General features: G+C 40.0%; 5 non-coding genes across 5 annotated transcripts; all 5 read right to left on the reverse strand.

The window, feature by feature from the left end:
- Positions 1-1531: 1531 nt before the first annotated feature.
- On the reverse strand, positions 1532-1604 carry TRNAR-CCU (transfer RNA arginine (anticodon CCU)). The gene has a single exon. It is a non-coding gene; the product is annotated as a tRNA-Arg (tRNA).
- A 2204-nt stretch (positions 1605-3808) lies between these two features.
- TRNAR-CCU (transfer RNA arginine (anticodon CCU)) lies at positions 3809-3881 on the reverse strand. The gene has a single exon. It is a non-coding gene; the product is annotated as a tRNA-Arg (tRNA).
- A 4486-nt stretch (positions 3882-8367) lies between these two features.
- TRNAR-CCU (transfer RNA arginine (anticodon CCU)) lies at positions 8368-8440 on the reverse strand. Its single transcript has one exon. It is a non-coding gene; the product is annotated as a tRNA-Arg (tRNA).
- Positions 8441-10650: 2210 nt separating this feature from the next.
- Positions 10651-10723, reverse strand: TRNAR-CCU (transfer RNA arginine (anticodon CCU)). The gene has a single exon. It is a non-coding gene; the product is annotated as a tRNA-Arg (tRNA).
- A 2206-nt stretch (positions 10724-12929) lies between these two features.
- TRNAR-CCU (transfer RNA arginine (anticodon CCU)) lies at positions 12930-13002 on the reverse strand. Its single transcript has one exon. It is a non-coding gene; the product is annotated as a tRNA-Arg (tRNA).
- Positions 13003-13729: the final 727 nt, after the last annotated feature.

Here is a 13729-nt window from a genome sequence, read left to right on the forward strand (position 1 = left end):
TAAAGTACCTTTGTCATACATAAAAAGGATAACCCAAGTCACCTCCGAGTTCATTCACCCCACAGAGGAATTCTGTCTTCACCCACTTTCCTCTATGTGATCACTAAGCTACTCCACAACTTGCAATACCTTTACAACATATGACAGGGTGTGTTTTATCCCACACATCCATTCAAACATATATCTTTTCTGCTCAGACATAAAACAAGCACATTTCTCCATTCCTATCCTAACAGTGGAGAAAATGCTCTGCTGTGCTACTTGAACAGGTGGCGGGGTAAAGTTTGTTGGAATTGGTTATTTTATCAGCACGCTTCCGTGCTAATGTTGTTAATAAGGAAGACCCTTAGGAAACTATATAAACATCTCCAAAATACATCTTCTTCCACCCCAGAAAGAACTCAAACCCACAATCCCTTTGTGAGTATTTGACTGCCTTAGAATTAGGCCAACGGGTTGCACAGGAGTGCTGTTAACCAATAGCTACAAACACTATCTAAAAATACGACACATATTCTACATGTTTGTCGCTCCCACTCAGGTATAAAAGAAGTTCATATCACCTTTAAAGAGTCCCCAGCTGTGGTGATTAAAGTTTGAAATGGCTGCATTTAAGGGAACTAGTTAATCCATCATGCTTCAGTCCCACTGTTCTTACGAGTGAAGGACCTGGTGTGGCAGACTCCTACGATATAATTTGGCCATCTTGTTTGTTCACAATATATGCACTCTTAAGGGATCAACAGGTAGTACTAACAAAGTATTACAATCTGCGCCAAATGTATGCTCTAGGTTTGGAAAATTAGAGTTGGGCAAGGCTAAAACTAAACGTCTACCTTGGCCCTTAGTTGGCATGGCAAATTTTCAAAATAGAGAGAGGACAAGCATCCCAGGCAGTGTCCCAATATCTCTCTAATGTCCTTGTTGAAACCAAAGGTTGTTAAACAGGACATACAATCTACATCAACTAAAAGCAAACAAGTAAAGCTGCCTTTCACAGGTGTCCCATCAACTTCTCAGTCTAACAACACCCCGGGTGTTTTTAAAAATCTATTTAACTGCCATCATTGAAACACCACCCTGCCCTCCCTAAACTCAGTTTGGTTTCTAAGACTAGGGGCCCAGCGATAGTAGCATAAAATAGGGTGCACTGTCTTCCCATCTGCTGCACTTTTTTCGAGAAATACTTCTTTATCAACATAGCAGTTTCACATGGTATTTTTAATTATTCAACAGTTTATACATTCAAGTGGTGAAATAAGTACATGTTTTAATGCTAAATGGGAGACTGCCTGCGAGTGCTATCCAAAGGAGGACATAAAAAATGTCTAGCCAGAAAGGTGGGTTGAAATCCCATTCTCCAGACTGGGCCCAAGAGTAGGATATGTAGGCAAATGTTTTTGAGTTCCAGCACTTGTGTTTTGAAGGTAGATTGATGTTCCATAGCTGCAAAGTCTATGTAAAGCAAGGGCTGAAATGTGTGGTTTGTGCTTTGAAAATGTAAAAGTCAAGAGCTGAATGTACAGAGTTTCACCCCAGATGGGACTTGAACCCACAATCCCTGGCTTAGGAGGCCAGTGCCTTATCCATTAGGCCACCAGGGCCACGTTGATCGTGCTCTCCCCTGTCCTCCAAATACAAGATCCACTCCCTATCATGTGGTCTCTACCGCAGTTTAAGTCTATGGAATCACTTATACAATACATTCACAACAAGCAATCCATGGATAACTCCCCTCTCTTTAAAGTCCTTGCAACTATTCAAATATCTAATATACCCTCACCTGGAAGAACAACACAATGCGGACGCTAAACTCTCCTAACTTCACTTCACGTCACAACAAAATGCCCACTGCTCGAGCCAGCAGGAAACATCAAGGCAGCTCAAGGAATACAACTGCCCTTGCAGTTCTAACAACATCAACCCGAACTAGCATTTCCTTCTTCTGATATACATATTTATAGAGAGATTTTTAATGATCGGTGCTTAGCAGAAAGGAGATACTTATGGCAAAAGGTTTACTTTTTGCACACTGTAGATCATTACTGGAAAGATAGACTCAATATGCATATTTACACATCATTTTTAATATGACTCAGAAATGTCATGCCGTTTTTTGAACAAATTATTACATGGTTTGTGAGAACGTCTAATTCAGCACTACAGCTTCTGCTTTCATTCTCCATGCCTGAAAACATAATCTTCCATATGAAACAACAAAAGACTAGGAATTTTTTGTTTTTTTTGAGTGATGGCATTGAAATGTGCAGTAAGAAATAAAGTACCTTTGTCATACATAAAAAGGATAACGCAAGTCACCTCCGAGTTCATTCACCCCACAGAGGAATTCTGTCTTCACCCACTTTCCTCTATGTGATCACTAAGCTACTCCACAACTTGCAATACCTTTACAACATACGACAGGGTGTGTTTTATCCCACACATCCATTCAAACATATATCTTTTCTGCTCAGACATAAAACAAGCACATTTCTCCATTCCTATCCTAGCAGTGGAGAAAATGCTCTGCTGTGGTACTTGAACAGGTGGCGGGGTAAAGTTTGTTGGAATTGGTTATTTTATCAGCACGCTTCCGTGCTAATGTTGTTAATAAGGAAGACCCTTAGGAAACTATATAAACATCTCCAAAATACATCTTCTTCCACCCCAGAAAGAACTCAAACCCACAATCCCTTTGTGAGTATTTGACTGCCTTAGAATTAGGCCAACGGGTTGCACAGGAGTGCTGTTAACCAATAGCTACAAACACTTTCTAAAAATACGACACATATTCTACATGTTTGTCGCTCCCACTCAGGTATAAAAGAAGTTCATATCACCTTTAAAGAGTCCCCAGCTGTGGTGATTAAAGTTTGAAATGGCTGCATTTAAGGGAACTAGTTAATCCATCATGCTTCAGTCCCACTGTTCTTACGAGTGAAGGACCTGGTGTGGCAGACTCCTACGATATAATTTGGCCATCTTGTTTGTTCACAATATATGCACTCTTAAGGGAACAACAGGTAGTACTAACAAAGTATTACAATCTGCGCTAAATGTATGCTCTAGGTTTGGAAAATTAGAGTTGGGCAAGGCTAAAACTAAACGTCTGCCTTGGCCCTTAGTTGGCATGGCAAATTTTCAAAATAGAGAGAGGACAAGCATCCCAGGCAGTGTCCCAATATCTCTCTAATGTCCTTGTTGAAACCAAAGGTTGTTAAACAGGACATACAATCTACATCAACTAAAAGCAGACAAGTAAAGCTGCCTTTCACAGGTGTCCCATCAACTTCTCAGTCTAACAACACCCCGGGTGTTTTGAAAAATCTATTTAACTGCCATCATTGAAACACCACCCTGCCCTCCCTAAACTCAGTTTGATTTCTAAGACTAGGGGCCCAGCGATAGTAGCATAAAATAGGGTGCACTGTCTTCCCATCTGCTGCACTTTTTTTGAAAAATACTTCTTTATCAACATAGCAGTTTCACATGGTATTTTTAATTATTCAACAGTTTATACATTCAAGTGGTGAAATAAGTACATGTTTTAATGCTAAATGGGAGACTGCCTGCGAGTGCTATCCAAAGGAGGACATAAAAAATGTCTAGCCAGAAAGGTGGGTTGAAATCCCATTCTCCAGACTGGGCCCAAGAGTAGGATATGTAGGCAAATGTTTTTGAGTTCCAGCACTTGTGTTTTGAAGGTAGATTGATGTTCCATAGCTCCAAAGTCTATGTAAAGCAAGGGCTGAATTGTGTGGTTTGTGCTTTGAAAATCTAAAAGTCAAGAGCTGAATGTACAGAGTTTCACCCCAGATGGGACTTGAACCCACAATCCCTGGCTTAGGACGCCAGTGCCTTATCCATTAGGCCACTGGGGCCATGTTGATACTCCTCTCCCCTGTCTTCCAAATACAAGATCCACTCCCTATCATGTGGTCTCTACCGCAGTTTAAGTCTATGGAATCACTTATACAATACATTCACAACAAGCAATCCATGGATAACTCCCCTCTCTTTAAAGTCCTTACAACTATTCAAATATCTAATATACCCTCACCTGGAAGAACAACACAATGCGGACGCTAAACTCTCCTAACTTCACTTCACATGTCACAACAAAATGCCCACTGCTCGAGCCAGCAGGAAACATCAAGGCAGCTCAAGGAATACAACTGCACTTGCAGTTCTAACAACATCAACCCGAACTAACATTTCCTTCTTCTGATATACATATTTATAGAGAGATTTTTAATGATCGGTGCTTAGCAGAAAGGAGATACTTATGGCAAAAGGTTTACTTTTTGCACACTGTAGATCATTACTGGAAAGATAGACTCTATCTGCATATTTACACATCATTTTTAATATGACTCAGAAATGTCATGCCTTTTTTTGAACAAATTATTACATGGTTTGTGAGAACGTCTAATTCAGCACTACAGCTTCTACTTTCATTCTCCATGCCTGAAAACATAATCTTCCATATGAAACAACAAAAGACTAGGATTTTTTTGTTTTTTTTGAGTGATGGCATTGAAATGTGCAGTAAGAAATAAAGTACCTTTGTCATACATAAAAAGGATAACACAAGTCACCTCCGAGTTCATTCACCCCACAGAGGAATTCTGTCTTCACCCACTTTCCTCTATGTGATCACGAAGCTACTCCACAACGTGCAATACCTTTACAACATACGACAGGGTATGTTTTATCCCATACATCCATTCAAACATATATCTTTTCTGCTCAGACATAAAACAAGCACATTTCTCCATTCCTATCCTAGCAGTGGAGAAAATGCTCTACTGTGGTACTTGAACAAGTGGCGGAGTAAAGTTTGTTAGAATTGGTTATTTTATCAGCACGCTTCAGTGCTAATGTTGTTAAGAAGGAAGACCCTTAGGAAACTAGATAAACATCTCCAAAATACATCTTCTTCCAACCCAGAAAGAACTCAAACCCACAATCCCTTTGTGAGTATTTGACTGCCTTACCATTAGGCCAACGGGGTTGCACAGGAGTGCTGTTAACCAATAGGTACAAACACTTTCTAAAAATACGACACATATTCTACATGTTTGTCGCTCCCACTCAGGTATAAAAGAAGTTCATATCACCTTTAAAGAGTCCCCAGCTGTGGTGATTAAAGTTTGAAATGGCTGCATTTAAGGGAACTAGTTAATCCATCATGCTTCAGTCCCACTGTTCTTACGAGTGAAGGACCTGGTGTGGCAGACTCCTAAGATATAATTTGTCCATCTTGTTTGTTCACAATATATGCACTCTTAAGGGAACAACAGGTAGTACTAACAAAGTATTACAATCTGCGCCAAATGTATGCTCTAGGTTTGGAAAATTAGAGTTGGGCAAGTCTAAAACTAAACGTCTGCCTTGGCCCTTAGTTGGCATGGCACATTTTCAAAATAGAGAGAGGACAAGCATCCCAGGCAGTGTCCCAATATCTCTCTAATGTCCTTGTTGAAACCAAAGGTTGTAAAACAGGACATACAATCTACATCAACTAAAAGCAGGCAAGTAAAGCTGCCTTTCACAGGTGTCCCATCAACTTCTCAGTCTAACAACACCCCGGGTGTTTTGAAAAATCTATTTAACTGCCATCATTGAAACACCACCCTGCCCTCCCTAAACTCAATTTGGTTTCTAAGACTAGGGGCCCAGCGATAAAAGCATAAAATAGGGTGCACTGTCTTCCCATCTGCTGCACTTTTTTCGAGAAATACTTCTTTATCAACATAGCAGTTTCACATGGTATTTTTAATTATTCAACAGTTTATACATTCAAGTGGTGAAATAAGTGCATGTTTTAATGCTAAATGGGAGACTGCCTGTGAGTGCTATCCAAAGGAGGACATAAAAAATGTCTAGCCAGAAAGGTGGGTTGAAATCCCATTCTCCATACTGGGCCCAAGAGTAGGATATGTAGGCAAATGTTTTTGAGTTCCAGCACTTGTGTTTTGAAGGTAGATTGATGTTCCATAGCTGCAAAGTCTATGTAAAGCAAGGGCTGAATTGTGTGGTTTGTGCTTTGAAAATGTAAAAGTCAAGAGCTGAATGGACAGAGTTTCACCCCAGATGGGACTTGAACCCACAATCCCTGGCTTAGGAGGACAGTGCCTTATCCATTAGGCCATTGGGGCCACGTTGATACTGCTCTCCCCTGTCCTCCAAATACAAGATCCACTCCCTATCATGTGGTCTCTACTGCAGTTTAAGTCTATGGAATCACTTATACAATACATTCACAACAAGCAATCCATGGATAACGTCCCTCTCTTTAAAGTCCTTACAACTATTCAAATATCTAATATACCCTCACCTGGAAGAACAACACAATTCGGACGCTAAACTCTCCTAACTTCACTTCACATGTCACAACAAAATGCCCACTGCTCGAGCCAGCAGGAAACATCAAGGCAGCTCAAGGAATACAACTGCACTTGCAGTTCTAACAACATCAACCCGAACTAGCATTTCCTTCTTCTGATATACATATTTATAGAGAGATTTTTAATGATCGGTGCTTAGCAGAAAGGAGACACTTATGGCAAAAGGTTTACTTTTTGCACACTGTAGATCATTACTGGAAATATAGACTCTATCTGCATATTTACACATCATTTTTAATATGACTCAGAAATGTCATGCCGTTTTTTGAACAAATTATTACATGGTTTGTGAGAACGTCTAATTCAGCACTACAGCTTCTGCTTTCATTCTCCATGCCTGAAAACATAATCTTCCATATGAAACAACAAAAGACTAGGAATTTTTTGTTTTTTTTGAGTGATGGCATTGAAATGTGCAGTAAGAAATAAAGTACCTTTGTCATACATAAAAAGGATAACACAAGTCACCTCCGAGTTCATTCACCCCACAGAGGAATTCTGTCTTCACCCACTTTCCTCTATGTGATCACTAAGCTACTCCACAACTTGCAATACCTTTACAACATATGACAGGGTGTGTTTTATCCCACACATCCATTCAAACATATATCTTTTCTGCTCAGACATAAAACAAGCACATTTCTCCATTCCTATCCTAGCAGTGGAGAAACTGCTCTACTGTGGTACTTGAACAGGTGGCGGAGTAAAGTTTGTTGGAATTGGTTATTTTATCAGCACGCTTCTGTGCTAATGTTGTTAATAAGGAAGACCCTTAGGAAACTATATAAACATCTCCAAAATACATCTTCTTCCACCCCAGAAAGAACTCAAACCCACAATCCCTTTGTGAGTATTTGACTGCCTTAGAATTAGGCCAACGGGTTGCACAGGAGTGCTGTTAACCAATAGCTACAAACACTTTCTAAAAATACGACACATATTCTACATGTTTGTCGCTCCCACTCAGGTATAAAAGAAGTTCATATCACCTTTAAAGAGTCCCCAGCTGTGGTGATTAAAGTTTGAAATGGCTGCATTTAAGGGAACTAGTTAATCCATCATGCTTCAGTCCCACTGTTCTTACGAGTGAAGGACCTGGTGTGGCAGACTCCTACGATATAATTTGGCCATCTTGTTTGTTCACAATATATGCACTCTTAAGGGAACAACAGGTAGTACTAACAAAGTATTACAATCTGCGCCAAATGTATGCTCTAGGTTTGGAAAATTAGAGTTGGGCAAGGCTAAAACTAAACGTCTGCCTTGGCCCTTAGTTGGCATGGCAAATTTTCAAAATAGAGAGAGGACAAGTATCCCAGGCAGTGTCCCAATATCTCTCTAATGTCCTTGTTGAAACCAAAGGTTGTTAAACAGGACATACAATCTACATCAACTAAAAGCAGACAAGTAAAGCTGCCTTTCACAGGTGTCCCATCAACTTCTCAGTCTAACAACACCCCGGGTGTTTTGAAAAATCTATTTAACTGCCATCATTGAAACACCACCCTGCCCTCCCTAAACTCAGTTTGATTTCTAAGACTAGGGGCCCAGCGATAGTAGCATAAAATAGGGTGCACTGTCTTCCCATCTGCTGCACTTTTTTCGAAAAATACTTCTTTATCAACATAGCAGTTTCACATGGTATTTTTAATTATTCAACAGTTTATACATTCAAGTGGTGAAATAAGTACATGTTTTAATGCTAAATGGGAGACTGCCTGCGAGTGCTATCCAAAGGAGGACATAAAAAATGTCTAGCCAGAAAGGTGGGTTGAAATCCCATTCTCCAGACTGGGCCCAAGAGTAGGATATGTAGGCAAATGTTTTTGAGTTCCAGCACTTGTGTTTTGAAGGTAGATTGATGTTCCATAGCTCCAAAGTCTATGTAAAGCAAGGGCTGAATTGTGTGGTTTGTGCTTTGAAAATCTAAAAGTCAAGAGCTGAATGTACAGAGTTTCACCCCAGATGGGACTTGAACCCACAATCCCTGGCTTAGGACGCCAGTGCCTTATCCATTAGGCCACTGGGGCCATGTTGATACTGCTCTCCCCTGTCTTCCAAATACAAGATCCACTCCCTATCATGTGGTCTCTACCGCAGTTTAAGTCTATGGAATCACTTATACAATACATTCACAACAAGCAATCCATGGATAACTCCCCTCTCTTTAAAGTCCTTACAACTATTCAAATATCTAATATACCCTCACCTGGAAGAACAACACAATGCGGACGCTAAACTCTCCTAACTTCACTTCACATGTCACAACAAAATGCCCACTGCTCGAGCCAGCAGGAAACATCAAGGCAGCTCAAGGAATACAACTGCACTTGCAGTTCTAACAACATCAACCCGAACTAACATTTCCTTCTTCTGATATACATATTTATAGAGAGATTTTTAATGATCGGTGCTTAGCAGAAAGGAGATACTTATGGCAAAAGGTTTACTTTTTGCACACTGTAGATCATTACTGGAAAGATAGACTCTATCTGCATATTTACACATCATTTTTAATATGACTCAGAAATGTCATGCCTTTTTTTGAACAAATTATTACATGGTTTGTGAGAACGTCTAATTCAGCACTACAGCTTCTGCTTTCATTCTCCATGCCTGAAAACATAATCTTCCATATGAAACAACAAAAGACTAGGAATTTTTTGTTTTTTTTTGAGTGATGGCATTGAAATGTGCAGTAAGAAATAAAGTACCTTTGTCATACATAAAAAGGATAACGCAAGTCACCTCCGAGTTCATTCACCCCACAGAGGAATTCTGTCTTCACCCACTTTCCTCTATGTGATCACTAAGCTACTCCACAACTTGCAATACCTTTACAACATACGGCAGGGTGTGTTTTATCCCACACATCCATTCAAACATATATCTTTTCTGCTCAGACATAAAACAAGCACATTTCTCCATTCCTATCCTAGCAGTGGAGAAAATGCTCTACTGTGGTACTTGAACAAGTGGCGGAGTAAAGTTTGTTGGAATTGGTTATTTTATCAGCACGCTTCAGTGCTAATGTTGTTAAGAAGGAAGACCCTTAGGAAACTAGATAAACATCTCCAAAATACATCTTCTTCCAACCCAGAAAGAACTCAAACCCACAATCCCTTTGTGAGTATTTGACTGCCTTACCCATTAGGCCAACGGGGTTGCACAGGAGTGCTGTTAACCAATAGGTACAAAACACTTTCTAAAAATACGACACATATTCTACATGTTTGTCGCTCCCACTGAGGTATAAAAGAAGTTCATATCACCTTTAAAGAGTCCCCAGCTGTGGTGATTAAAGTTTGAAATGGCTGCATTTAAGGGAACTAGTTAATCCATCATGCTTCAGTCCCACTGTTCTTACGAGTGAAGGACCTGGTGTGGCAGACTCCTACGATATAATTTGTCCATCTTGTTTGTTCACAATATATGCACTCTTAAGGGAACAACAGGTAGTACTAACAAAGTATTACAATCTGCGCCAAATGTATGCTCTAGGTTTGGAAAATTAGAGTTGGGCAAGTCTAAAACTAAACGTCTGCCTTGGCCCTTAGTTGGCATGGCACATTTTCAAAATAGAGAGAGGACAAGCATCCCAGGCAGTGTCCCAATATCTCTCTAATGTCCTTGTTGAAACCAAAGGTTGTTAAACAGGACATACAATCTACATCAACTAAAAGCAGGCAAGTAAAGCTGCCTTTCACAGGTGTCCCATCAACTTCTCAGTCTAACAACACCCCGGGTGTTTTGAAAAATCTATTTAACTGCCATCATTGAAACACCACCCTGCCCTCCCTAAACTCAGTTTGGTTTCTAAGACTAGGGGCCCAGCGATAAAAGCATAAAATAGGGTGCACTGTCTTCCCATCTGCTGCACTTTTTTCGAGAAATACTTCTTTATCAACATAGCAGTTTCACACGGTATTTTTAATTATTCAACAGTTTATACATTCAAGTGGTGAAATAAGTGCATGTTTTAATGCTAAATGGGAGACTGCCTGTGAGTGCTATCCAAAGGAGGACATAAAAAATGTCTAGCCAGAAAGGTGGGTTGAAATCCCATTCTCCAGACTGGGCCCAAGAGTAGGATATGTAGGCAAATGTTTTTGAGTTCCAGCACTTGTGTTTTGAAGGTAGATTGATGTTCCATAGCTGCAAAGTCTATGTAAAGCAAGGGCTGAATTGTGTGGTTTGTGCTTTGAAAATGTAAAAGTCAAGAGCTGAATGGACAGAGTTTCACCCCAGATGGGACTTGAACCCACAATCCCTGGCTTAGGAGGACAGTGCCTTATCCATTAGGCCACTGGGGCCACGTTGATACTGCTCTCCCCTGTCCTCCAAATGCAAGATCCACTCCCTATCATGTGGTCTCTACCGCAGTTTAAGTCTATGGAATCACTTATACAATACATTCACAACAAGCAATCCATGGATAACGTCCCTCTCTTTAAAGTCCTTACAACTATTCAAATATCTAATATACCCTCACCTGGAAGAACAACACAATGCGGACGCTAAACTCTCCTAACTTCACTTCACATGTCACAACAAAATGCCCACTGCTCGAGCCAGCAGGAAACATCAAGGCAGCTCAAGGAATACAACTGCACTTGCAGTTCTAACAACATCAACCCGAACTAGCATTTCCTTCTTCTGATATACATATTTATAGAGAGATTTTTAATGATCGGTGCTTAGCAGAAAGGAGATACTTATGGCAAAAGGTTTACTTTTTGCACACTGTAGATCATTACTGGAAAGATAGACTCTATCTGCATATTTACACATCATTTTTAATATGACTCAGAAATGTCATGCCGTTTTTTGAACAAATTATTACATGGTTTGTGAGAACGTCTAATTCAGCACTACAGCTTCTGCTTTCATTCTCCATGCCTGAAAACATAATCTTCCATGTGAAACAACAAAAGACTAGGAATTTTTTGTTTTTTTTTAGTGATGGCATTGAAATGTGCAGTAAGAAATAAAGTACCTTTGTCATACATAAAAAGGATAACCCAAGTCACCTCCGAGTTCATTCACCCCACAGAGGAATTCTGTCTTCACCCACTTTCCTCTATGTGATCACTAAGCTACTCCACAACTTGCAATACCTTTACAACATATGACAGGGTGTGTTTTATCCCACACATCCATTCAAACATATATCTTTTCTGCTCAGACATAAAACAAGCACATTTCTCCATTCCTATCCTAACAGTGGAGAAAATGCTCTGCTGTGCTACTTGAACAGGTGGCGGGGTAAAGTTTGTTGGAATTGGTTATTTTATCAGCACGCTTCCGTGCTAATGTTGTTAATAAGGAAGACCCTTAGGAAACTATATAAACATCTCCAAAATACATCTTCTTCCACCCCAGAAAGAACTCAAACCCACAATCCCTTTGTGAGTATTTGACTGCCTTAGAATTAGGCCAACGGGTTGCACAGGAGTGCTGTTAACCAATAGCTACAAACACTATCTAAAAATACGACACATATTCTACATGTTTGTCGCTCCCACTCAGGTATAAAAGAAGTTCATATCACCTTTAAAGAGTCCCCAGCTGTGGTGATTAAAGTTTGAAATGGCTGCATTTAAGGGAACTAGTTAATCCATCATGCTTCAGTCCCACTGTTCTTACGAGTGAAGGACCTGGTGTGGCAGACTCCTACGATATAATTTGGCCATCTTGTTTGTTCACAATATATGCACTCTTAAGGGATCAACAGGTAGTACTAACAAAGTATTACAATCTGCGCCAAATGTATGCTCTAGGTTTGGAAAATTAGAGTTGGGCAAGGCTAAAACTAAACGTCTACCTTGGCCCTTAGTTGGCATGGCAAATTTTCAAAATAGAGAGAGGACAAGCATCCCAGGCAGTGTCCCAATATCTCTCTAATGTCCTTGTTGAAACCAAAGGTTGTTAAACAGGACATACAATCTACATCAACTAAAAGCAGACAAGTAAAGCTGCCTTTCACAGGTGTCCCATCAACCTCTCAGTCTAACAACACCCCGGGAGTTTTGAAAAATCTATTTACCTGCCATCATTGAAACACCACCCTGCCCTCCCTAAACTCAGTTTGGTTTCTAAGACTAGGGGCCCAGCGATAGTAGCATAAAATAGGGTGCACTGTCTTCCCATCTGCTGCACTTTTTTCGAGAAATACTTCTTTATCAACATAGCAGTTTCACATGGTATTTTTAATTATTCAACAGTTTATACATTCAAGTGGTGAAATAAGTGCATGTTTTAATGCTAAATGGGAGACTGCCTGCGAGTGCTATCCAAAGGAGTACATAAAAAATGTCTAGCCAGAAAGGTGGGTTGAAATCCCATTCTCCAGACTGGGCCCAAGAGTAGGATATGTAGGCAAATGTTTTTGAGTTCCAGCACTTGTGTTTTGAAGGTAGATTGATGTTCCATAGCTGCAAAGTCTATGTAAAGCAAGGGCTGAATTGTGTGGTTTGTGCTTTGAAAATCTAAAAGTCAAGAGCTGAATGTACAGAGTTTCACCCCAGATGGGACTTGAACCCACAATCCCTGGCATAGGACGCCAGTGCCTTATCCATTAGGCCACTGGGGCCATGTTGATACTGCTCTCCCCTGTCTTCCAAATACAAGATCCACTCCCTATCATGTGGTCTCTACCGCAGTTTAAGTCTATGGAATCACTTATACAATACATTCACAACAAGCAATCCATGGATAACTCCCCTCTCTTTAAAGTCCTTACAACTATTCAAATATCTAATATACCCTCACCTGGAAGAACAACACAATGCGGACGCTAAACTCTCCTAACTTCACTTCACATGTCACAACAAAATGCCCACTGCTCGAGCCAGCAGGAAACATCAAGGCAGCTCAAGGAATACAACTGCACTTGCAGTTCTAACAACATCAACCCGAACTAACATTTCCTTCTTCTGATATACATATTTATAGAGAGATTTTTAATGATCGGTGCTTAGCAGAAAGGAGATACTTATGGCAAAAGGTTTACTTTTTGCACACTGTAGATCATTACTGGAAAGATAGACTCTATCTGCATATTTACACATCATTTTTAATATGACTCAGAAATGTCATGCCTTTTTTTGAACAAATTATTACATGGTTTGTGAGAACGTCTAATTCAGCACTACAGCTTCTGCTTTCATTCTCCATGCCTGAAAACATAATCTTCCATATGAAACAACAAAAGACTAGGAATTTTTTGTTTTTTTTTGAGTGATGGCATTGAAATGTGCAGTAAGAAATAAAGTACCTTTGTCATACATAAAAAGGATAACGCAAGTCACCTCCGAGTT

The sequence above is a fragment of the Pleurodeles waltl genome, chromosome 7 (assembly GCF_031143425.1).
Source record: "Pleurodeles waltl isolate 20211129_DDA chromosome 7, aPleWal1.hap1.20221129, whole genome shotgun sequence".
Taxonomy (NCBI): Eukaryota; Metazoa; Chordata; class Amphibia; order Caudata; family Salamandridae; genus Pleurodeles; species Pleurodeles waltl.